Source organism: Embiotoca jacksoni, unplaced genomic scaffold, assembly GCF_022577435.1.
Source record: "Embiotoca jacksoni isolate LCO1_2020_lvr unplaced genomic scaffold, fEmbJac1.0.p SCAF_3, whole genome shotgun sequence".
Classification (NCBI taxonomy): Eukaryota; Metazoa; Chordata; class Actinopteri; family Embiotocidae; genus Embiotoca; species Embiotoca jacksoni.
Window position 1 is genome coordinate 18388119 of NW_027185381.1, and position 25571 is coordinate 18413689.

Consider the following 25571-nt stretch of genomic DNA (forward strand, 5'->3'; position numbering starts at 1 on the left):
CAATGCTGGGGGTGGCCAAGGGTTGGAGAGACTACCATTTAGCCAGAGGAACTGGGTTCAAGCCTCTGTTTTTAGCTATGCGGACATGTCCTTGATCAAGACACGTTCCTGACAGATATAGGGTGCTCTTAAGGGTTTACTTGGGAGGGTTTTAACTTGTGCCTGAGTAAGAATTGCATAATGAAATCCCAGTATTACTATATAAAACGTGTGGCATGTGAGCACTGTTTTATGGGGCCTCTCCCTCCAGCAATGACTACCCTGAAAACTGAAAACACACCTTCAGCAGGATGCGCTCACTTCTCTGCACCATAAATTTTCCAACCAGATGGAGGGTAGTCAAATGTGCAAAGATAAAAAGATACTGTAAATATGTCCATCCTCATAAATCTTTCAGATTATGTTTTTGAACCTCCCAGAGCCATTTTGTGGTCTGAATCTGATATTGTTTCAATCCTGAATGCCTCTTTATCAGTCCAAGGGCTTAAACTTGATTTGCTAATTTACGGCAATGCACTGACTTAATTACACAAAGGGCTCTGTGTTCTATAATATTTTTCCTTTTTGAGCACCAAATCTGAACAATGCAACCAATATTTTTACTGAGCATTGTCTTGCAGGTAGGTACCTGCGTATTAGACACAGCTAGATTCCAGCTATGTGCAATTAGCTGTCTAATCAGGGCTGCATAGATGAAAAAAAAAAAGGGTTATTTTTTATCTAAATTCATTTCGTAGAGATCTTGTCTGATCAACTCATCATTGAGTCTATGATAAGACTGCTTGACATAACATTAGAGCTGCTTATCTGGAAGATGATAACAAATGAATTATTTGTGAAACCGGGCAAAATAACCAAACCACCTACACTCAAGATGAAACATTTTATACACAAAGTCCAGATCAGAAATTAAAGGCACAACATTTTTCATAAGGACTATGTGTTGTCGCTTTATTAAAGCTAAAAGTCATATGCATGGTGTGTCGACTGCATTACAGGATAAATGAGGTCTCACAGTCCGACAGGTCAATAAGTATAAATGCAGGCACTCTCACATGGCACAGAGAGGAGGACAGGCAAAAATCACATAGGACGGATTGGCCTTTACCCCTGCGTCTTGAGTCTTGTGTTTACATCCATAGGCCAGTAGCAAATACGTCCAGAAACCACCTGACAAATGCAATAGCAAGATACGATGCTGCATTTTTACCCAGAGGATCCCGCTCTGCCATGTGTTTCCTTGTCTCATCCTCTGGTAAACCTCCCAGAGGTATTTAACAGGTTGGGAGGGAAGGTTGAAGCTGAGACCTGGCTGGGTTTAGACCTAGTTGTGAAAAATCACATCCCCTTTACAGCTCCACAGAAACTGAAAGCCAGAGTGTCTGCAGCTATCTCTGCCACCGGTTGGGGAAACTGGGGTGAAAGGCCCTGCCAGCTTCTCCACCAGGCAGCGCTTGATCCAACTCCGCAGAGTCAACAGTCACAATCATACATCATACATCATAGCCCCAATTGTATTTGCCCAGACCGGCTGTTGCGGTTTGAGGCTGAGAATGACTGCCTGCAGCAAGAAAAGGAGCAGTATGAGGATCACAGGGACCTTACAGAAGTAGCACCAAAGCCTGAGCTGTCAGCTTACAAAGAGTAAGGGGTCATTTATATCTTAACAAATGCCTTGTCCACTTCCCCTACAGCCCTGTGCAGCTCAGTAATTCTCCCCTTGCACCAGTCTCCTCCACATAAACCAGAATTACTTCATCCACAGACTTTGCCCACATTAATCTGCCAATTTGATGGCGTCTTTGGTACGGCTTATTCAGACTTATCTTGAAAAGTATAAATTGCTGTTGGACTGTGTATAAAGACAATGTGGTGGTGGCAGAAATGAAAGCTGGGCACAAGTTGATATCAAACCCTGTGCGACTGGTCTAAAATTTGTTCCATAAAAGTGTGTTTTAGTGCAGTTTTACAAGTCAATTAAGGCATTGTGTGTATGTGTGTGTGTGTGTGTGTGTGTGTGTGTGTGTGTGTGTGTGTTCTTTAGGCCTCCTGTCAAATCACCAAGTTTCTCAAGCATTGGCGCCCCATATGGCTTCACCACAACACCACCCTGATGCTTGAGACTGCTGAGTGTTCAAGAACTGGTGTGTTTGTGGTATGGGCACGTGTGTTTTTGTGCGTGTGCAAGGACGTAACTGGAACAAAAGTGGATCAACTTTCTTTTTCATTACTTTGACAAGGGTCTGAGTTGGAATGAGGGAATGGGTTATAGGTGCTTGAAAGAAAATTCAATTTCCTGAAAGTCATTTTGGTGCAGGATGTATGTGGTGTTGCGTTGAGTGAAAACATGCTGGTAGCAAGGTGAAAATCTCTGTCCACTCATCACATCAGTGTCTTATGTAGCTGCTTCTGCAATTTCAATTTTCCAAGAAGCTAAAACCCCAAATGAGCTCCATATCTCTCAAAGTCAGTAAACTTAAAAGACGACAGGCTCCGCATCACTTTCTTCCGAGCTACTCAACATTACTGTTGATGTGTGTTCTGTAACAGGAGAGCACCCAATGGTGCCTTCAAGAAATGGTAAAAGCAGACCATAGCTACCAAGATGGGTGATCTGAACAGTGCAGCAATTTAACATTTGTGTAATATACCACACAAAGCAGTTAGATCCTGAAGACAATCGCTCTCCAGAGAGACAAAACATTATCAGAGCCAAGCGAAGGGCAGCAGCAGGGCGAGCAATCCACTTCTACAAACAATAGCTTCCTTTATAATAATGTAAATCAATAACTGTCATTACTAGGAATTTCCCAACTTGTTCATGTTTTCCAGATGCTTGTGCACTGAAATATTATCACACAGTAGTTTCGAAGATCACTGAGAGAGGAGAGGAAGATGAAGATGAGAGATGATGAGGTCAGAGGTGGTGGAGAGAAGAGAAGAGGAGTGGCATTACCAGGAGAGCAGGGAATGCCATTAAAGAGTGGGGAAATCATACAAAGAGATGAGTGTCAGGAGGCGAAGGGGGGATGCTGGTGTGCTGCGTAGCCCAGTAGGCTGTGTAATCGGACGGATGCAGGGGGGGAGGATCAGGTGGCAGAATAAAAGTTGTCTGACTGCTCTCCTCACACCTCTCGCTGCATGACTGGTCCAGCGAGGGGGAATGCACAGTGAGAACAACTGGCCCCGGGCCCATGCTAGGGCGCGCCGCCAAAACCTCGGTCAGCGTGCCTGCCTGCTCCTCTGTATTTTTGGAAACATCCATTATGTAGGCAATTTGCCTTTAAGATCTCGGTGCTCATGTCTGTTTAAAGGCAGGCTAGGAGGAGAGGTATGTCAGTGATGCTCAGAGCCCAGCATGCTTTCACAACTCTGCCACCGCAGTTATTAAAACAGAAGCTCTGGATGTGGGTGTGTGAACAGCAGTGGCCTGTCAGTAGTATACAACCGTAATTTCTCAATTTTTGATTTACAGACGATAATTAAAGAGTCATCTGCTTCTTCTACGCTGGTGACGTTTTGTCAGAAGCCTTCAGAATATTCAAAAGATGCCAACGTCTGAGCACTTCAAATGAAACAGAGAGCACAGCACTAAAGGAGGCTTGTTATACTTGTGCCTCCCTCCCACCACCACCCCTCACCCAATGTGGTTAACTGCTCAGTGGGGAAGATAGAAGGAGCGTGTGTGTATGTGTGTGTGTGTGAGTGTGAGTTTGAGTGTATGTGTGTATGTGTGTGTGCATGTCTGAGGGGTTTTGGTGTGTAATTCCAGAGGCTCCCCTTACCCCCTCCCAAGTTTTTCCTCTTTCTCAGACAACTTTTTCTTTTATTTATTTATTTTCTAACCACTGGATTCTGGACTCAGTCTGTTTCCATATTGCAAACCACAACATTCCACAAACATGATGGAATCTTTGTTTTAGAGCATTTAAACGTTATTTTTTCCTCTTTTTTGACCCAATTTCCCGTATTTCTGCATGTCTATGGAACTTTACTTGTGTGGTTGTGAAAGAAATAGGTACAGTGATAGACTGTGAAACATGACTTAGTAGAAGAGGATATTAATGAAAGGGCAAGGCAGACAAAATTTCCTGACTCCTGCTTATAACCATGATAACTTTATCCTTTTTGGACAAAATCCTTCTTTCGGGTGTTATTCCTCCCGCATTCCTTTTTTAGCGTATCAATATTTGCTTGTCCTTTCTTCTGCCTGGGCAAAAGTATTTGGTTGCCACTCAAAATCATCAAAGTCTTATTAAATGTGAAAGAAACTTTGAGATGGGATGAGATAAAGATTCATTAACAACATTCTCCCGAAACCTCAAATGCAATTATTACGCTTAATAAGCAGTACTGGCTACACATATTCAGATATTTATAAGGGTAAAGGTCACTCAATCAATGTTTCCTATAACAAGTGATATACCCTAAGAAATGCTGAACTGAGCGATCACTGGTTAAAAGGTAAACAGATGCAACGCCATTATAAAGTGATCTCTGAGGGGAAAATATTGAATCTGGATGTGGTGTATGGACCCCCCACATGTGTAAACAAGAAGTGAAGGGTAAAATACGGCAACCTCGACTTCAACGGTTGCAGCCACACACGACAGGGAAATCATAAATCTGTAGTTTTAATTGTCCTTCAAATTGCTAAAGAGAACCGAACCAGCAAACAACAATAAAGCAGTGAAAACATAAAAAAAAAAAAATCTATTTCACATTCTCATCACTCAAATAGTGTCATTCAGAGGTGCCAGATAAAGACCTTTTTTTTTTTTAATCAATTATGTTCAGTATTTACAGTGTAAATCTTTATACAAACATCTAGAGATGAGACAAATGTTACTGTTACAGTTTTCTCTTTCATTTTTTTCACCTCTATATTGCATAAACCTAAAGCGCAAACCCACTGAATGTCTAACTTTGTATTTATCTGAAATAAACATTTTTGCAGTGTTACTGTCATTAAGTAACTTCCACAATCATTACTTAACAGGCTCCCACTGTTCTGATCTGAAACTACTCTAGAAACGGATTACAGTGGAAGCCTTCTATTTATGTAAGAACTGCATGTTTTGCTCCATTACTATTTGCATATCTCAAGGAGGCCAGAGACAGTGAGAAGAGTTTGGGGCCACTACCACATAGGTGAAAATCCAGAGATGAGACTGGGCCTGCAGGGGCAGAGTTACAACCTAAGTGTAAGTGGCCTCTGGGGACTCAGTCTTTTCTTACTGACCCGTCACCCTTCCACCCATGAATCAATGAACAAACTCACCTAAGACAAGCATGCACAGACAGGCAGGGCTGCAGATAACTGTGTCCTCATGCCACTAAGTTTTGACAGAAGCTCCCTTGTCCTGCATACGTAATGCATAAATGGCAAACTACTTATTCAGCAATACACTATTTGTACAGTGTCACAGAAGCTCAATAATGATTTTTACAGGCGGCACAAGGTTGGCGCTTCACAGTGAGGGCTAATGTATTGAGCAGTCAGGAAATTCTATATGCTTCCGCAAAACAACTAAATGCAAACCTACCATCATCTTGAATTTAAAGCATGTCATGTGACGGAGTGAAGTAAATAACCTACAAGTGCAGTACAGTTTAACTTTGTTAAACAAATGTGACATTCTAGCTGGAAGTGTTTCTCATTTACAAACCCCGACGAGCTTCACACTGTAACCTTGTACTGACTGTCTCCTCGTCTCTGGAGTGACATTTGGTAAGAATGAATATAAAGTGTGACTTGTTAAGGTTGAGACTGGCAGAAATTTCTTAAATGATATCAGCGGAGAGTCTGTAGATCTTAAAGTACCTGCAGGCCACACTCATCACATTTCAACTTCAGGTCAGACTTTTGTTTTTAGAACTTCGATGGAGTTTCTTTGCATGCGTCCTCAGACAAGAAGACAGACAGTCAAGTTCCAACACGTGACTGTGAAAGGGGTTTTCCCCTAAACCTTGGGAAAGTTGGGCTGCGCAAATGCACCACATATCAATGCCAAATAAAACAAGCAAATTTTCTTGAAATACAGTTTTCCTGTGAGACTTCACAGCCGACAGATACACAAAAGCAGTATTTGTGAATGAACCTTTAGTCTCAGTTCGTGTTCGCAATTAGGAGAGAAGAATGTTCCAGGCTTTACATCAATGCACCAAGTGCGTGAGTACATTCTTACATTCAAATGGGTATAATTGTATATATGTGCATCTTTGTGAGTGAGGTTGTGCTGTATTTAAGCAGGCAAGTGCTTTCATGTATAATTTCGCATAATACACTGTGTGACTGTAGTGCGTTTTTATAGAGCGGTACATATAATGTTACATTACTAACCCATGAATCAAAGTGTTTAAGTCAAATTTAATGCTGTCTTGCCGGGGTCACAGACTGGCACACAGACATTTAAATCAAAGGGAGAGCAGATTCCTGACAGGAAGTGATTCATTTCCAAAAGACTTGGCACCAGGTAATATGTGATGTATGGTGAGAGAAAGCGCTCTGAAATATAACCTTCAGGGTGGGACGGAGACAAAAATAGGGCTTGAAAACCATCGTCAATAAACTTCCATCTTCTTAAGTTCCACTGCTTCAAACCACATCGCCAGATGCACCATCATGTCTCTTTACTCCTTCCCTTGGTCCTGTGTTCTTGCTGTCCTTTCCTATACTTTCTTTCTCTGTCCAGCCCACATCCACACAAAAGCCAAACTCTTCAGTTTGGCATTAGGCCACAGGAAGTAAGGGGCAGGTGGGGGGTTGGTGCGGGGAGGAAACAAAAACATTTGTAGACGATTTAGGATGAATGTTCGAGGAGTGGGAGCATGATTGACAGCCACGGTTTAATGCTGGAAGCAACACAGCTAACTCAAAGAACAAGATCGTGAGCTGAGGTTATTTGGAGTCAAGTGTTTTTGGGCAAACCTGAGTAGTTTCTTTCTCCAGCACAATTCCAGTATGTATGGTAAGAGATGGGCGGAAAGGGTAGCAAAGAAAAAAAACAAAACACTGAGTAATATTTTTCTCCCTTTTTTATTCTTCACTCCAATTTGCACCAATGCCAAAATCAGTAGTCCCCTGGCCAATGGTAAAGAGGGAATTCCAGGCACAGTGTGCGTGAGTCAGTACCAGCATTTTCCAAATTCACTCTGCCTGCCTCTCTTTAAATAGCCCAAGGAAATGTCCAAATGACCTAATTACGACTCAGGCTTTCCTAAGTAGCCTGTGTCAATGCATGACATGGTATTCAAAAATACACACTGTCACACAACAGCAGGACTTTGGTGGTAGTGAAGCATGCTTTCCTTCTGTTTGGTTTTATTAGCAGTACTGTGGCACAGTGAGCCAGATTCTGTTTGTGCCTATGTTTCTCTCTGTTGTGTCTCAGCTCTCAAAGCTTTCCTTGGTCAGGGCGAACCTTCAAAGGCTCACTAGAGCTAAACGATCTGCCAGAGACATGACCAGACCACTTCATCACTCTTTAATCTATGTCACAATAGTATAAACCGCAAACTCTGTTTCAGTAATACATTCTACATCACTTGAAATACAGTCAGACTACTACTGAACAGTGGCACTCTGAACAGAGAGCACTGATGGGCTGCCTTTTCTGAACAAACAGCATTACAAAAATTTTTCTATTCTGGGGTCCCAACTCTGGTCCACTTTAGCGGCACCCAAAGTAATGCTGAGAAACAATAACAATGAATCCTGTTTAAACAAAAGCCTCATTCATACGAAGTGAAGCCCAGTCGGGCTGAAATTTTTAGCAGGATTCTAACTTTATCCTTTTACAGTGTTTGTTTGTTTAGTGCTGCGGGAGACAAGGTGGTATGCATCCTGCTCTAAACCACTTTATAGTAATGGTTTGGAAAAGCCATGACAATTAAAGCAAAATGAAGGGGAACGTGATGGACTAGTTGGAGTGCCTCACATTCCTGCAAAGCATTTTAACTAAGTGTTTTGTCAATGGGCCACCTTTGCAAGCGAGGCCCTTTTTATATGCAGCTGGAAAAACTATCTATAAATACCGAGCGGGGGCAGGGGGATGATGTCCTTGGGCAGTTACAGGATCTGAAATCAGATATAACACAGTTCAGTAATTCACCTGCAACAATTATGTTGCCTGGGAAATCCAAAAGTCACAATAGGGACAGGGAGGGAGGAGAGATGTGAGGAAGAGGAAAGGAAGTCAAGCAGAGAGGAGACAGATTTCAGCTCCCAGGGCTCAGAGTGCAGACTGCCAATCTACTTCAGATCCAGGATGGGATACTACAGTAGCTTTTCTGTAACAGATAGGGGCAGTTCAACAGGTTCCTTCATAATGTGCAATGGAAAGATGAACCTGCTGTTCACCTGTAGCTTGATCCTAGTAGACTAATAACATTAACTAAATTATAATTTGCTTTGCAGTGGAAGATTTAATTGATAACGGTCTGGACAGTTGGACTGTCATACTTTGGCAGAGACCTCAGCAGTGCTCTGTTAAACCACTTTTCCTATCTGATCAATGACTTGAGTAGCAGAAGCCCACACTCTGATTTTTCCTAACACTCCATCCTCTCTCTTCATTATTTCCATTTTTTTTCTCTGTCTTTTGGTCCCCTTTTCTATCTTTTCCTCTCATGTCCCCCTCTCTATTCGTTCAATGTCGGTGTGGCTTGTGTCTTGCTGTGGCTGCAGCAGGAGGACTACCTGATGTGTCGCTGTGTAAAAAAGGACCAAGGGATCTGCTGTTGAAAAGGAGCTCTGTGCTGCATCTGCAGATCGCCTTACACGACCACTTCCTGCTTCCGACCCACTCCTCACAGGCAGCCCTGTGTGCCAATGCCGAAAAAAGCCCAAACAGAGGGGTTCAGTCCACCCAGGGGCCGAGCACAGGACCCTATTCATCATCTCCTCAAAGCGCCTCCCTGCTTCTCCCTGACCAACCTTGGGAAAGCTTTATTTTAAAATTCACAAATATTGCCCTCTCTGAGATAAACTAACTGCTCATTCCCTCTTTTCAGTGGTGTTCGGCAGACAGGCTGTGTCACTGCTGCCCCCAGTCTGGGGAGGTAATATTGTGCTGGTGTTAAGTATTTGTATGATGTCTGTCTGTCTGGCACAGCCACACATCTGCCATCTGTCGGGTTACATAAGAAGTAAAAGAGTGGAGCAAGGACCCCCACCGTCACAGTTAAACTTACAGGGGATAATAGGTGCAAGGTAAAAAAAACAACAACAAAAAAAAAAAACGTCTGAGGGGGATGGGAGCAGGTGGGAGTGGGTATTGGAGTTGTGCTGCTATTCCTGGAATGCTCACTTTGTCCCATCTAGACCTGGAAACAGTGGGGAGGACAGGAGTTTTTGGATAGTGTACTCTGCCTCAGACTATTTACACAAGGAGCCAAGGGGGCAGGGGTATTTAAGATTCTTGGGGAAATGGCGAAGTGGGCAAGTAACGCTCAAGACAAACAAACCCAGAGCATTAATGATGAGTCTGTCACAGGACTGGATGTTTTTGCTTTTCCTCCGGCACCTTGCAACTGGAGGGCAAACGGCCTGAGCCACAGTCTGTTTTCACTACTGTCCTTGTCGTTTTCTACTTTCGGTCGTTGGACACTGCCTTGTTTTTCTACTTTAAACGCATTAAAACAGCACCCGATATGTCCATTCCTACCAGGGGGATAGAAAAACATTTAGCTTGCCGGCTCCCTGGGCTTCCCCCTCGGATGTCAGCCTCAGATGAAGGTGAGAAGAATGACGCTCTGTACGGCCACTGCAAGAAGCCATTCATAGAGCCACAACTCGACCACAGAGAGTGTGTAGCGCTGACCCATGGTGGCTAGAACAGAACCAGTACTGATCCAGTGCCTGCTGTTTCAACACGACACAACATCAGTATTGATCTAGTCCATGCTGGCAGCACAGCACTGAGACTACATGTCCACTGATTCAGCAGGATCACTGCTGGGTCTCACCGACGTAGACAACAACACCACTGATTCACCTGGAGAGACAGACTTCTGTTAAACACCTGCATGGATGAGGAGGAACATCAAGATCCCCAACTGTCTCCAAGACGGAATCACGGCAGCCTGTCAAAATTAGCTGCTACTGAATGAACTCTAACTGAGGCATAGCAGTGTATGCAACAGACCCAAACCTGTTTGTTTACAGGACTAATTTCTGGTTGATCAACAAACTCAGTCAACCCAGACTACAGTAAATTCTTTTGCACTCTCCCCATTGCCTTTGCCATGCTGAACAGGAGGCCTTATTATAGGTCAGTGGCTGAGTGGAGGCTGCAGAACAAACCAAAGGCCCTGGCAGAGCTCACGTTGTTCCCCTCAGACCTGCTCAGGCTCACTGGAGACCAGCGCTGGAGGCTGCGATAGAGAAAGTAGCTTCTGTGCATCAGCTGTGTCCAACCTCTCTGGCTTCACATGCCTGCGTGTGAGGCTGGCGGCTGGGCCAAGCCAAAGAGCGGCCCAAAGAGAATGCTGTGTACTTAAGAATATTTCTCTCAACCCATGACTTATGGAAAATATACCTGTTCAGGGGCACTTAATCGAGTATTTACGTAACATTGACAAAGACAACACAACTTTTTCCTGCTGTGATATGTTCACCCTTCAGGATATTCTGTGAGATGAATGAGTGTGATTTATAGCGAGTCTGAGGCTCCAAATACTAACAGAGCAAAAGTGCTTCTGATACATAAGTGTCTCAGTGCAGCAGCTTTAAGGCAGAAGGTTAAGAGATCGTTTGGATAAGGAGAGTTTACTCTTAAGAAAAAAATCTATCAGGGCATTATTCATCATGAAAATAAATAACTGTACTGTCATCACCACGTCTTCAGTCACAACTGTACCTGTACCAAACTGGACTTTATTATACTCCATCTCTCTGAGTCACTGTGGGAGCCGAGTGTCAAAGATCGACTCGGGAAAATTATTTGGATCTTCATGGTACAGCAAAACAGGATTTGCAGGCTGGAGTAATTTTTGTCCACCATCTCATGAATCATACTTTCCTTTGGCTTCCTATTTATACAGCTGCTGCACAACTAGGATCTGCTCAAATGCTTTACTCCTTGGTGACCGAGAAAGACAAGAAATCCAGAGTATTCAAGACTCACCTTCTCACATTCACTCAACCACCAATGATCCCCTCTTGACCTTCAAACACATGGAGGCATTTATGCCCACAAACGTGTGTAAACATAATGCTCCATGCACATACATTTCAGAAAAATCTTATCTGAGCAGGAGTCATGATTTACAGGCTCTGTTTTTCTACTTTGATTTAGTCAATTGACTTTAAAATGCAGGAGTTGACACTGCAATGCCATATCAGACTGTCACAAAATGAACACTTGGAAAACATTAAGCAACTGCTTAACGATTGCTGACAGTGGCCAGTGTTAGTAGGACAGGATGCAAAATATGTGTCACTAAAGAGTAAGAAAGATCTATAAAATCAGACGTTAGGATAAAGAAGGAAGCAAGTTACCCAAAGTGAAAGATGGACCTTCATATTTTTCATTGCAGCTGCTGTTTATCTTTATCATTGTTTAAATGGTTCACTGTATAGTGTTATAATGATGTTGCACTATTCTGATATTTTGTTAACTCAGTCAGTAAATCAAATGAAACAATTATTGTGACTGTTTCCCATCGCTTTTTGCTTTCCAACCTATGCACATCAGATGAAAACATTTCCATTTTCACAAGCTGAGGTAAGGATAGCACACTGCAATTTATGTGTCAAACTCTGCATGCATGAAATGTGCTAGTGTTGCACCCATGAGAAGCTCTGATGAATAAACCATTCGGCCAGGCTGTTGGGATTGGAAGCTCTGTCACAGTCCATTAAAGACTGAGTCAGAGTGACAAGCTAGGGTCTGTAACCCTGCGCTGTTGACCTCTCAGCTCCTGGTCCTCATGCTTTCTTCATGCAGCTGCACTAGAAAAGCTGTCAGTCTGGGCTGTGGTCTGCCTTTTGCCCTTTTACCCTCACTTCAATTTGTCATGCCAGCATCGCGTGCCCAACCATTTGTGTTGGCACAGCCTGCATCTCTGGGGCAGCAGGAAAGCCATTAATCTAGGGTTAGTGAGTCTTGAGGGACTGTGTGAGGACCATTGGTCACTAAAACACACCCTGATCTTGCTCAAAGATTTGGTCATAAATAGGAGCCATAATTTAGAGAGAATATACAAATATCTGAATCTAAATAAAGAAGAGCTGCTGAAATGTAAAATGAGATTTCTGCGCATGACTTTGATCCCGTTTTCTTATTCTGTTTCCAATCACTGAGGACTGACAACTGACTACTTCTGTATGTCTGATGTATGTTAAAAGTGCATTAGTTACGCCTGCTTTCAGCATTTATGTTATGTCAGAGGCATAACATAAATGCAACGTTGTCCTTTTCATCTGATACAAAATGAATTGAAAGACTAAGAATTACATTAACTCATTTTTTGTTTAAAAACAAAAGACACATTCAAAGTTCATGTACTGAAAACTATGTGGAGGAGTCCCACCTGCAGCAGTTCCAAAAAAGAATAACAAATGAACATAATTCTCATCCGATTAGTGTATTTTCTCTGGAGAGTGACTCTGCATCCCTTATCAACCTTGATATCATGCATGGAGCCAGGGAAGCGGAGGGCAATTAAAATGAAATATAAGATCATAAATTTTGAGAGGATTTGAAATGTTAAAAGCTTTGACCAACCTCAAAGAGCAAATACGCAAATATCTGTTGTGTTGTTTTGTGGAGTCAGTGAGAGCTAGCTGTTGAGATGTTAATGGAGAGGCTGTCCAAGGACATGTTCTTATCTTACATTAGAATACCTTCCTTTCTATGGAAAGGTAGTCAACTACAGGCTCAAACAGTCCACACATCGCTAGGTATTATGCTCTTGGCAGCAGTCTTGGAGGAGTTTATGAAAGTGGGTCGTTTGGTGGGTTTGGTCGGGGGCTCAGCTAGTTCTGTGCTGATTCACTTCCCTCAGACGGCTGCTGCTCTAACAGACTTGAATAACCTCAGTGATGCAATCTCTCCACAGACGCCCAGCTGATGTTCCATTGTTAAAAAAAAAGAAAAAAGCAATGGCGCTGGGAGGTCAGCTCCACAGTTTTAAGTGGGAAAATGACATCACAGTGGTAAAAAAGGCCCCACTGATAAAGTATGCAACTATATTTGTGTGATCCTGCCATGAACTTTAAAGGTCCATATGTTGTTTATCAGCTATATTGGGTAATTGCACCATTGTGATTGTGTACTTGGCAACCAGTTTGGCAATCTGCACTTTATGTCATCTAAGTGAACAATATTTAATTACTGGCAACCGCAGTGTGAGTAAGTGTATAAAATGAAAGGGAACTGAGGCTGGAGTAAGGATGATGGGACGTCTTACTGGCCTGTTTAAACTGGAAAGTTGAAATCAAGCAAAGCGAGAGTATTTACTGCAGTTCAGAGAGAGGGAGCTGCTTCAAATGGTAGAATCACCATTAGATGAGCACATGAATCCACCAGGCAGATTTGTTCCAGATTGTTCAAAATGATACATCCATGGGTGCATGCAGGCTAGACAAGTCTCCTATACTTGGGCGGATGGATGTCAGTAAAAAAGGTTGAAGATTGTTTTAGTTTCCGAGTGAAGTTCGGAACGTCCCGCAGGCGGCGTCTAATATTTTTAGAGTCCGTTTCCCTCTTTGTAAGATGAATCTTGGGTTCAAATCACCAAATGACACTGAAAACAAACACTGTCCTGTTCCATTCATGTTCCTGGAAGTCAGGGGGAAAAAGAACAACATCACAGTAACAGATGAGGATGACACATCAGGCTGGGTGGCTGGCTGCACAGATACAGTAGTGAGTTGTGAGTCAGATGCTGAGACTGGAAAGCAGGGAAGCATTTGAAGAATGGGTGACTATCTGGTATGTGTGTGATTCACTGCACGTGTGGTGAGCCTCTCAGAGAAAGACCATGCCACCGGGCCCTGTAAAAGTCCTTCTGTTATTCCACATTTCCAAGCACTAGGTGCTTTTATTGCTGCACCAACACTCACAAAAGCTTCGTGGCCAAACACTGAAGGGGTATAATGGCACTACATTGAGTCCGGCTGGCTGACTGTCGTGATGAGAGGGAACAGTTGACAATGCCGGAGTCTGACCCAGTCAGCAGTCTCTAAAGTTTCATGAACATGAACTCATTCTCACTCTCTTGACGACTCATCTGTCCCACATCTTCACAGCGCTCTTCCTTCTTTGTATTTTTTTTTTTTGCTGTTAACTCTATTTCTGCCCTCCCACTTGTGCTCCATTTTCCATCTCAATCCCTCACTCTTTTCTTGTCCCTTCTTGCTTCTCTTTTGGTACTTTGCAGCACTTTGACTCTCCCTCTCTTTGGAGACAGACTCTTTAACAAGCCTGCCCCAGTAGGCAGTAGACAGAGAGGGGAGGTTATTTTTAGATTGCACACAGATTAAAAGTGGAACGTTTTTCTTCATCCTTGTAAAGAATCCTCTTCCCTTTCTTCAGCCTGTAATGGAGCACCTCTGTGGGGGATCTTGTGTTACCTCCCCCACACCAACTCCTCTCACTTCCCAGACTCATCTACCCCCTCCCCTCCACACACACACACACACACACACACACACACACACACACACACACACACACACACACACACACACACACACACACACACACACACACACACACACACACACACACACACACACATCTACTCCAAACACTGACATCATTGGACAGACTGAACTCTTTCCTCTGCCTGTGGGGGCTGTTCTGTCTGTACAGCATAAAATGGGTGAGCCTCAACTCCTGACACAAATCTAGCAGCGGGAGGAAAAAACAAGCTGTCAGAAAACAAGCATCTGCTGCAGGAACACAAGACCCATACATCATCACATCCGAAGTGCAGTTCTCCTCACATGACCCTTCCTTCAGCGACATTACCACAGACTCATCGTGACTTTTATACACAGGCATACATGCACAGACACTCACACACACTGTTAAAAGGGTGCTAAAAGAATAAATCACACAACTACATTAGGTATAATTAGGCCAGTGCTTTATCCAGGAGTCTGGGAGGTGACGGGTGAGCTTACTTCAACATTTTCCTGTCTTGGATTAAGACCAGAGTCTGACTTTTCCCTCCTGTCTCTGCAAACACACATACAAATACCCACACTTCCCCACCATGTGGATCACCTCATCTCTGGCCCGAACTGGTGAAGTAAAAGGGGGAGACACGGCACTCTGAGTTTTACTAGTCCTACGCTCACTGACCCATACAAAGGTCTAAAGTCGGATATAGCTCCTGTTACTTTCTTTGAAAATGGGCCCATTTCTTTGAAAATATTCTGTTTTTAGAATTGCAACTTTTCCCTCACCCTTAATTTGAAGGAGTGACTTCTTAAGGAGTGGGTGATATTGCGTGGTAGTCGGCCTGGCAGGGACCAAGCAGGAAATCTTTCATTAAAACTCACTCAAGGTCCATCATGACTTGAAGCTCTGTGTTAGATATTGAATAATAAGTGACACAGAGCAGTTCTGTTGAAGTGTTTATAATGCCCTGCATCACAGCCTAACCAATGAGTCCTGGGAACTTAGTTGAAAACCGGGATAGATCATAGATTTAACACTGAAATTCAAAGCTTCTGACTGACAGCTGGGTTTGAGTTTCTTTCCGTGCCTACGTGCTCTTGATCAAAGACATTTTGCCCGCGAACTTTCGTGGTCTTCTCTGGTTAGCTGTAGCTCGCTCGCTAGCTAGCTGCAAAAGACGACTGAAAAAGGAGAGGGGAAAGTGATAAAGACAAACCAAAGGAGAAAATGAGGTCTAATCACAGAACAGAGTTACAGTCCATCAAACCACTTCAAACTGCTCCTTTTCAAGCATATTTTATTGATGCGTTGGGAGCTGAAGTCAGAAAACAAGGAACACATTTGGGCTAATTGTCAATCACACATAAAAATATCTATGTGGGATATGTTACTTTATCCAAAACATATGGTGCGACTGAGAGGACCAGCTCTCGAGTAGAAATAGATGTATCCAACAGCTTTACAAAAACACTGCCACCCCCGCTCTTTTTTTTTTTTTTATCCCTCTCCCTATGCATCTCATTCAGTAGGAAAGTCATGGAAAACAAAATGTCAGCAATAACAGTGAATTTCTTCTGTGAAATAGAATAGCTGAGACCAGGCTTGTTATTTCATAACCAGAATGCACATGAGTGCCTCTGGAAATATGAAAAGCCTGATGGCAGCGCTGGCTCAGACCCAGTCTTTTCTGTAGTTAGAGGGAAACCTGATAGCAATACCTTTGCTCTGCTCACCCTCTTTTTTCTTTTTTCCCCCCCTTGCTGCTCTGCTCTGAGTCTGTCATTCTAGACCACAGTGGCAGTCTGGCATCTCACTGAGCCATGAGGCTTTAAAAGGGGTGGACTGAGTTGGCTTTCCTTGCAGCATCAGAGACTGGGGGTCTGTGTTTGTGTCTGGGGACAAGAGAGACAGAGTGGCAGAAGTGAAAAGAAAACAGAAGGGGAGTTGTTCAGAAGGAGGAACAGTGAAGATGACAGGGGTGCTCTCTGCTGATAGTGAGATGGTGTAGGGGATTCCCTCGTCCCTCTCCCAGGTGTATGCTGGTGTCTACAAGACAACTTAGCTCCTTAGATGTGTTCAAGCTTCTCAAATAAAGGTAGCTCAGAGAAAGACCCATTTGTGGTCCAGGTGATGATCTTATTGAGCTTTCTATTGTTAGAAGAAATTTAAGGCCCATGGTTTCCTTTTCAGAACTGCAGCAGGAAAAGCCTTTTTCCCTTGAGAGTTCCAGAGCACTTATGTTGTTAGCAGGGCGTTCTGCAGAAACATTTTTATATAGCCTTGAGTGTCAGGGCATGGCATGCTGAAATACTCCTGCAATAAGACCCTGACTTGGTTCCTGAAATAACAAAAATTCAGAACCAATTTTATAAAATCCATTTTTGGAAAAAAGAAATTTACATTTCAAACTATGGCACAAATCATTAGCTTTCATGCAGTTTAGAGGGGGAGAGTGAAACCCAGATGTCCTCCAAACACTTCACATGCAAGCGATTGCTAATTGCTACAATTTACTGTTGCCGGCACAGAGAAGCCTCCAGTTACAGCTGCACAGGAAAAGACAGATACGTGGCCAAAAATTTGATTGACACAGGTGAAATGAGGCATTAAGAAAGTGGTTGTATCTACATGGGTGGGGCACCCGAGATGTATGTACCCTATGTATGGTAAATACTTTGGCTCACTGATGCTAATGAGATTTATTCCTGAATAAATGAAGTAAAAAGTATGCATTATAGAATGAAAACATATCAGTGTGGATGTAGCCTAGGTATCGAAACCTGGTACCAGATTAAAAAGCAGTTTTTAATAGTAGATAGTACTAAAGCAATTTGGTTGGTGCCATTAAAGTATTAAAGATTGGCACCAATCCCTAAATGGACCTGGATACCACAAATAATGACTTGAAATGACTGAAAACTTCTGCTTGATACATCAACACTGAACAGAGCTCAACATGATATGATGGCAGGACAGCCTTCTTATGGCTACAGAAACACCACACAGCTCTAAGCGGCACCAACTTACTGCAGCTCACACTGATGAGGCTATAATCTGTGAATACATCCGCCTCCACAGTATCTGTATTTGTTGCATTTACTTGTAATACCACTGTGGCTCACAGGAAGAAACTCTGTTAGTTGATCCCAGCTGCACAAGCCCACTCAATAAATCTGGATGAAGATGGAAGCTTTTGAAAGTTTATCTTCAAAAAAAAGAGGCAGATTTCCTACAAACTAATGAACAAAAGGAGACTATGCAGTATGAAATTAAGTACACCACTGGCTTATATTTGTTTTTATCAAAAGCAATCCTGGCCTCAAGGAGAACCTACAGGGCTAATATAGATAATAAAACCCTCTGTCTCTAGTATCAGTGGTAATTTTCGGCCTCACCGGCTGTCTAGGAGCTGATATAATCTCATAGACTGTCAGTCTCATGTCCCGACATCAGATGGCAAGTGAAACAGATTGGCAGATGAAGCCACACTCTTTGAGTTCTCTGCTGCTTTAACCTCTCCCATCTGCGTCAGCAATCACACATGGTTCACATAACAAATCCCTTTCTTCTCCTTGGCAGTTTAGGGCTACATGCAAACATGGAAATGAGATATACACTACTGTGCTGAGGCTGAATCTTGAAGGGTGGGCACCGACTTTTGACTGCAGAGATATAACCAGCAGATAGCCATGAGAAACCACAAAGGGCTATTTAAACAAAAACACATGTAGGTGTGTATATACATTGCTACATACAAACATACACAGATAAACAAACCCACACACAAACAAATACAAATACTTTCACACATACACAGATCCACACAGGCTCAGTCAATCAGCTGTGTTGATGAAGATCACCATCCTGTTCCTAATGGGTAAAACATGTTACGTAAAATACGATTGCAGCTACTGTGAAAAGAAGCAAAACTTTGCCTCCGGGGCTGCTTAAATTAGACTTTTTTCCTGGATAGATAGATTTCCTGTTTTCAGATCAGTGAAATCTTTATTTACAACTTGGCAGATGTGACTGTCCACCAACAAATGTACGCGAATGACCTGAGTTAGCGTCTTTTCCTTTTTGATAACTTCAGAAGTTCAGACTCCTTAAATATAAAAGCAAATGCAGAACCTGTGATACAAACAACATAACGGAATAAAAAAAAAAAGAGAGAAGCAAGCAAATGAAGGTACATTTCAACCAGTCTGGCACTCCCATCAAATGACAATGTTTAACTCTAATTTCTTCAGAAGTTTGTCATTACTCCACCCTGTCACTTCATCCATCTGTGCCTCCTATTTCTACAGCTCAGCCACCTGTTTTAGCCCTATAAAAAGTGAGTGTATTACCCTTAAAAAGTAAGTGTATTACCCTTAAAAAGTGAGTGTTGAGCATGTGAGGAATTTGTGTGAGCAAACTTCAGCATTTCATCTCCACTTTGCTACTGTTTATATTCAGACCGGCTTCACCGTGTTTTCTGAAAGTTTGCAGCACAAATAAACTAGGATCCAGTATAATGTGAAAGGAAGTGGGACAAATATAAAGAGAATGTACACAGTCAGAGGCCTTTTAAAGAAATACAGGCTGGCATGAGCTTAAAAAAAGTAGTCCCATACATCCAGTGTTAGTCTTTATGTCAATCTCTGTGTACGTTTGTGAGTGTGCATATGTTGGTACGCTTTAGTTTTACTGTGTGGGTGGCAGTGGAAGATTATTTAAGTTAAAAGAGTTCACAAGTGGACATGTGAAAGCACAAGCATGCAGACACACTCACATGTTACGCACACACACGGACACACACACACACACACGGACACACACACACACACACACACACACACACACACACACACACACACACACACACACACACACACACACTTGTATTTCCATCACTTAAGAGGACTTTACATTCATTTGATCATAATGACTACTAGTCTTAAACTTAACCTAAAACTAACCTTAGCCAAACCCTAAACCCAGTCTTCAATCTAAAATTTTATGATTTATGTTATGGAAACTTGCTTTTTGTCCCCAAAAGGAGGCGAGTCACAACAGTGGGACAGTGTAAACAGATTTATGTCCCCACAACGAGTAACGTAAGTAGACACACACACACACACACACATGCGCACGCACACACGCAGACACCCTCCCCCTTCCCTAAAACAGACTCTGTGAATGTTTGGCTGTGCCAGCTGTGTGAGCTTGAGGCTGGGTGATGGATGTATACAATTGTCTGTCAGACTGCATGGTATGTATACACATGGTCGTAAACAAAATTTGAAATGGAAGCACTGATCGTCTAGATGTGCTTGACCTTATGACGCTGGGTCTGCGCTGTTATCCTTTCACTTTGTGTAATATTTGGCCTCTACGGCTGGAGGAAACACTGGGTGATGCACTGGATTGCAGCCAGAGAAACTGTTTGTGTGAGTGTGTGAGTCTGAGTGCATGTCTGAGAAAGGACACGCATGCTCAAGATTTGTCCTGATTTCATCTTTAATGTTTATGTTCTTGTATGGAAGTAAATATAAATGATCCAAAAGTCTGTTTGCATGTCTGCGCATGAAAGTGTGTAAACATGGCTGTGTCCAAGTCTTTGATGTTGACCACAGTGGCACTGCAGTGTAGTGAACTTTAAGCTGAAAGGGAGAGACCAACACAGGCACACATTTTTGTGTCAAAAGCATCTGCATTTATATATAACTACCCTCAAAATACAAGAACAGAATTATATGTGTGCTACAAAAGTGGGAAAACTCAAACTGCGTTGCCAACTTCTTTGGAGAGGAGGTCCTCAAATATCTTTGGAATAAAACAGCAAGAGTTGTGGCCGAACACGAGAGAAAACAAACCAACAGCTCACCTGGATTCTGAAAGCTGACATACCACACAGGTGAGGCAAACTATACTTTTACAAACATTCAGCACTCTGTTTTCATTTGATGACAGTGTTACCTTCTAACATGAGGAATCTGTACCATCAAAAACACACAGAGCAATGCTTTTGAAAAGTAAGTGCTTGAAATGCTGCGCACTGTCAGGATGTGGACCTCTTAGGATGATGCAAGGGGAAGTGGGTCATTGAGAGGCAATTTAGACTGTATACTGATGGTCTGATGGCAGAATTATCCAAATGCTACTTTCTCTTTCTCTGTGTCTGGACGTGTGTGTGTGAGTATGTGTGCATGACGGAATGGAAAGACACCCATCGTCTGCTAGCATGTCATTCATTCCAGCTTTCAACTCCTGAAGGGCCAAGAAGCCACTGTGAACTCCTTAAGTAAACACCGTGCAGCAAGGAGAGGCAACGGGGAGGGATGAAGATCTAGCAAACATGACCGTTTGAACCGGAAATATTCAGCCAGGTTAGAACTTATAGCCGTTTGAACCAGGGACACTAGAGGGGACCTGGCAAATATATATGTGTTTGAAGGCCAAACAGTGCTGAGGGCAGAGCTCCCATGGGGAATCTGACAGTAGAGTCTGATAGTCAGCTGCTGCTGACTCTCCACTATGATGACAATTTAAATAAGACTGCACAATAAGCTCAGTCATCAAGGAAAAGATCCCCCTGTGTCCCTCAAAGAGGAAAAGTTGCTGTTGCTAACTCCCGTATGGCTTGAACACAATGGATTATTTCGTATTTAGAGAGGCGGAGAAGAACTTATACACATTCCCCGCACTCTGAGAGAGAGACAGAGATTCATTATCCCATTCTTTAATGGCATGAGGTGCCAGGTTCATTGACTGACAGAGCTAATTAGAGAGGCATGGAAGTTTTAGCAGCATGTGACTCCTCTGACCCATAAAAAGCCTGTCATGTTTGTTAGTTCAGTTGAGGTTATCATCTTTTCATTTCATCCAACTATGGTATCAAGTTTCTCAGTTAAACCATAAACAGTCTTTGTACAAGCTTCAAATAAAACCCAGTATTGTTTCTTTGTAGGAGTGGCAGACTATTCCAAATAAGAGTGAAACTGAGATAAATTCAGTAAAACCTGAAGGTGATATGAGATAAAACAAAAAAATTCCATGTTCTTGGCTTTTGTGAAAAATTGCGCCTCCTCTCTGAACCTTTTCAAAATGACATGTCTGTCAACACTTAAAATGAATGTGGTCATCTGTCCATGACACAGATTGCTGTGCCATGGATGACAGTCATCAGCAATGCTAGACAGAAGCTTTGAAGTGAAACCACAGTGCACTCCTTTCCACCCAGTTCTCATGGCTTGCCCTTTAAATAGAGCATGACATCAGACCGTGCGCAGGTCTACCAGCCCAAGCCCAAAACAAATGTGTCCAAACAATGCCACATCTGGAGTGAAACGCAGGAGTGAGAGGGAAGAGCAGGAATGTAGTAGAAAAGGGGTTGAAAAGGGAAAGCGGTCCCAAAGCTGTTTGGCTCTCGGATCTGGGCCAAGGCGTCTGGGGATGTGCCTAAGCTATAATTTACTTGCGATTCCCAATGCTGACCCCCGCCGTCAAAGATCTGATGTCACCACTGCAGATCCAAGCATCACTCGGAATGAAAGAAGATAAAGTGCTAATGTTTTTGACATGAAATCAACACATTTTAAAGTCCACCAAAACTGAGGGACGACCCCCACTGAAACCTGCCAATTGTGTGGTGGTTACACAACTTGCTTAAAAACGTCTGAGTTCCATCAACTGTCAAAATGATTTCAGAGGAAAAAAAAAAAGCCCTTTTTTGTTTGATTTGATTTCCTCTGACTTTTCTGTAGAGATATAAGAGGAGTGCTGAAGAAGGTTTTTTCAGGAAGGCTGTTCTTGTTGTCAGTGTCAGAAGCAATCAGAGCTGCTGGGCCTGCCTTCACGCTGCAGAAGGAGCAGAGGTGCACGGCAAAAATTCAGGCCAATTTTCTGCCTGTTGGATAAAGTGTCTAACAAACACATGACGGCTGATCCAGTGCTTATTTGTCAGAGGACACATATTGCACCGCCTACAGTCTGACACAGATATTTGGATTTACAGTCAAGAATACATAAAATGTACGACATTACACACAAACACATACACACACATAGATTAGTCTGGAGTGGATTTGTGTGGGAGCTCAGGGAGCCCTTTAGATTGAAGGTGTGACCTGACAAAGAGACGTACGGTAGGATGGAAAATATGCTGAAATGTTTGAATCCTGTTTGAAGATGAGGACACAGATAGGGAGGAATAGCAGGAGTAGAGGGAGGTCGGGGAAGAGATGAGAGGGTGGAACCTGGGAGACTTGTCTCTCCTGCAAGTCATGTGTTTTACATCTGTGCTGAATCTGTTTGAGAGGCTTCTGCCTCCAAATTGTATTTACAGGCCTGATTCTAGGTGTGGGCTTACTAGTTAGTGAGTAAAAACACCACCAGTTGGAGAGGGAACCAGAGAGGTTGAAGCAGCTAAAAACTGACGCACCACCTCATTATAAAGACTCTTTAAAGTGGAATCAGCTGAGACCATTTATAAATAATCTCTGCCTTAAAAATTTCAGAGTGTCAGAAGAAATGGATGAGAAAGAGATTGAGACAGTCTAGGTGAGGTCGAGCAGTTCAATTCTGAGAGTGTCCTGATGTTACAGACGGCTTTTACAATAAAACCAGATCTTATATCATTACATGAGCTAAACCGAAAGAGGTGCATCGTAGAAAATGCAGGAAAAGAACGTTAAAATTAAAATGAATTAAAAAAAATAGGGATTGAATAAGTGTCTTTGAGTATCCTGAAAAGCACAGTATGAATACATTGTAGTATTATATTTATTATCAAAATATGCTGCAGATTTTGTCACCTTAAGTGTGTGTTCTGTATCTGGACAGGTATGAGAGCTGTGTCAGAATAACTTTCATCATACTGTTACATGGCTACTATTCCTAAAGTTATTGACAGGACTTGTCACAGGGATACCATTCATAGTATAAACATCATAAAATAAAATAAAAACAAAGGCTTATATTATGTATTTATATCTAGCTGAAAATTGTATCTGCTTAGAAATTAAGGTTTGGCCTTCACATGTGTCTATTAAAGAAATAACATCTAACTCATCTGAGACACATCTGCGTTTTAATGTCTGGCGGCAAATCTGGGGATTTTATATAAAATCCAATAATTTCCCGCTCAAGAACATAATTTCTGTCCTTTTGTTTTCCCCTTGCTGATGCCGTGTTTTTTTGCTCACATTAAAGTAGCAACAGTTTCAAACTTTTCTTTTTTTCAAGCAAAAGACGGAAGGAGTATTTTTCCCAGGACCCACATCATGTAACTTATTTTTTAAATTCAGAATTATCCAGAGTATGGTGATGCCAGCTGTGGTTGCAAAAGGATTGTCAGTCAAATTTGAAAGACAGCAATATGCTGTGGCAGTGTTGCCACATGTTTGTTTGATAATTCAGTGGTCAGTCTGAGAATAGTCTGACTCACCAGACAAAGAATGTCGTAATAAACCGTTGGCCGACTATTTCAGTCGATTCTATCCTCCTCTTCTGCTATCTGAGTGTTACGGATTTTAAAATCCCTGTTGCAACAGGAAACAACAACAACAAGCTACCTACAAGCTGAAAATGATAAGTTGAATTCAATGAGGCAGGGCTTCTTGGTTCTTTTCGATCTTTAGCAGCGATTTAATCATTTTAATGCTAGAGTTCGTTTCCTCACGTGCGAATACAAAGTTCCCCCCCAACACTAGTTTGCAAGGCCACTGCCAGTGCATCCTAGTGTTGCCCATGACAAATGTGATTGCTTTAAATTAATACAAACAAGCCCTATAGCAGAATGATATATGGGTGCAGCCAGATTTTTCTCAGGCCCTGGCACAGCATGTTGGAGATAGGTCTGGATATGTGAAACTAGTCTGACAATAATCTAAACAATATTTCAACAAGGAGACTCAAGTTTACATCTATATATCACGGCTGAGAAAACTTTTTGTCATTGACTACATCAGTGCTTGATGCACAGATTGTGGTTAGGACATAAACTCCAGGGATGTATTTGTATCTGTCTCTGTTCGACCCAATTTGGTGACTGCCCCTGGATGTTCTACATGAAATATGGCCTTTATAGACACGCAGTGGGCGTTGCAGAAGTTTCAAAGAAAAGCAGGTTCAAATGCTTTATCTCGGTGAAGCACTACGGTCAATCAGACACAGAACCCCTAAACATCATAAAATGTACCCAATAAGATACAATTTAATTTACTCCTGATCTCCTTAAAATATTTTGAGCCAATTATTTGACACTGTAATCCTGGAGATGAAGGACAGCTTAAACCACTGGCAGGAGAATGTTCTTCTTCTGAGGTTGAAGTCATCGTTCAGCTTTCACTATCGAAGTCTAATGAAAGTCGGTTTCAGCCCTGTCAGCAGTGAATCAATGAGGTCGGAAGTCATGACCCGATCACTCACCATGAGAATTAAGGGATGAATAACCACCATAGTGTTATGTAACCTAAGTGACTGGTCTGAACAGTAGCTGCTGAGCTGATAATAAACCAACCTTAAAGTCATTATCATGCCCCTTAGACACTGAAATACATTGAATACTGAGATTTAGCAGTCTCAGGGTTTCAGTATCTGGTTGGGGGATTATGATTAATATTCCTTACTAAGGATTCAATGAATAAAATGTGCATTGATTTGAAAAAGAATAGGCACGTGCCATTCCTTGGGGTGTTAAATCACACTTCCTGGAAGTTATCTATCTCTCCGTACATACTGCATGCAGGATTCCGGTGGATCTGTCCTCAGAAGAAATACTTTAACTAGGACCTACTGTGTTGATCTTTTCATATTTCTGTCTGTCGGTAATCATGCATGAGTGCAGTGGGGGGAGGGAGGGGGTGGTGGGGACGTCTTGGGGGGATTCTAGAGTTACATTAACAGGCAGTGAGAAAAGCAGGAGGTGGTGTCGGGGTCAGGGGTCACGGT

At 42.5% G+C, this 25571-nt stretch overlaps 1 protein-coding gene across 1 annotated transcript in view; it reads right to left on the bottom strand.

The window, feature by feature from the left end:
- The window catches only part of LOC138206432 (zinc finger protein 469), a 41920-nt gene that overhangs the window by 14040 nt on the left and 2309 nt on the right, over window positions 1–25571 (bottom strand). The window lies entirely within an intron of this gene.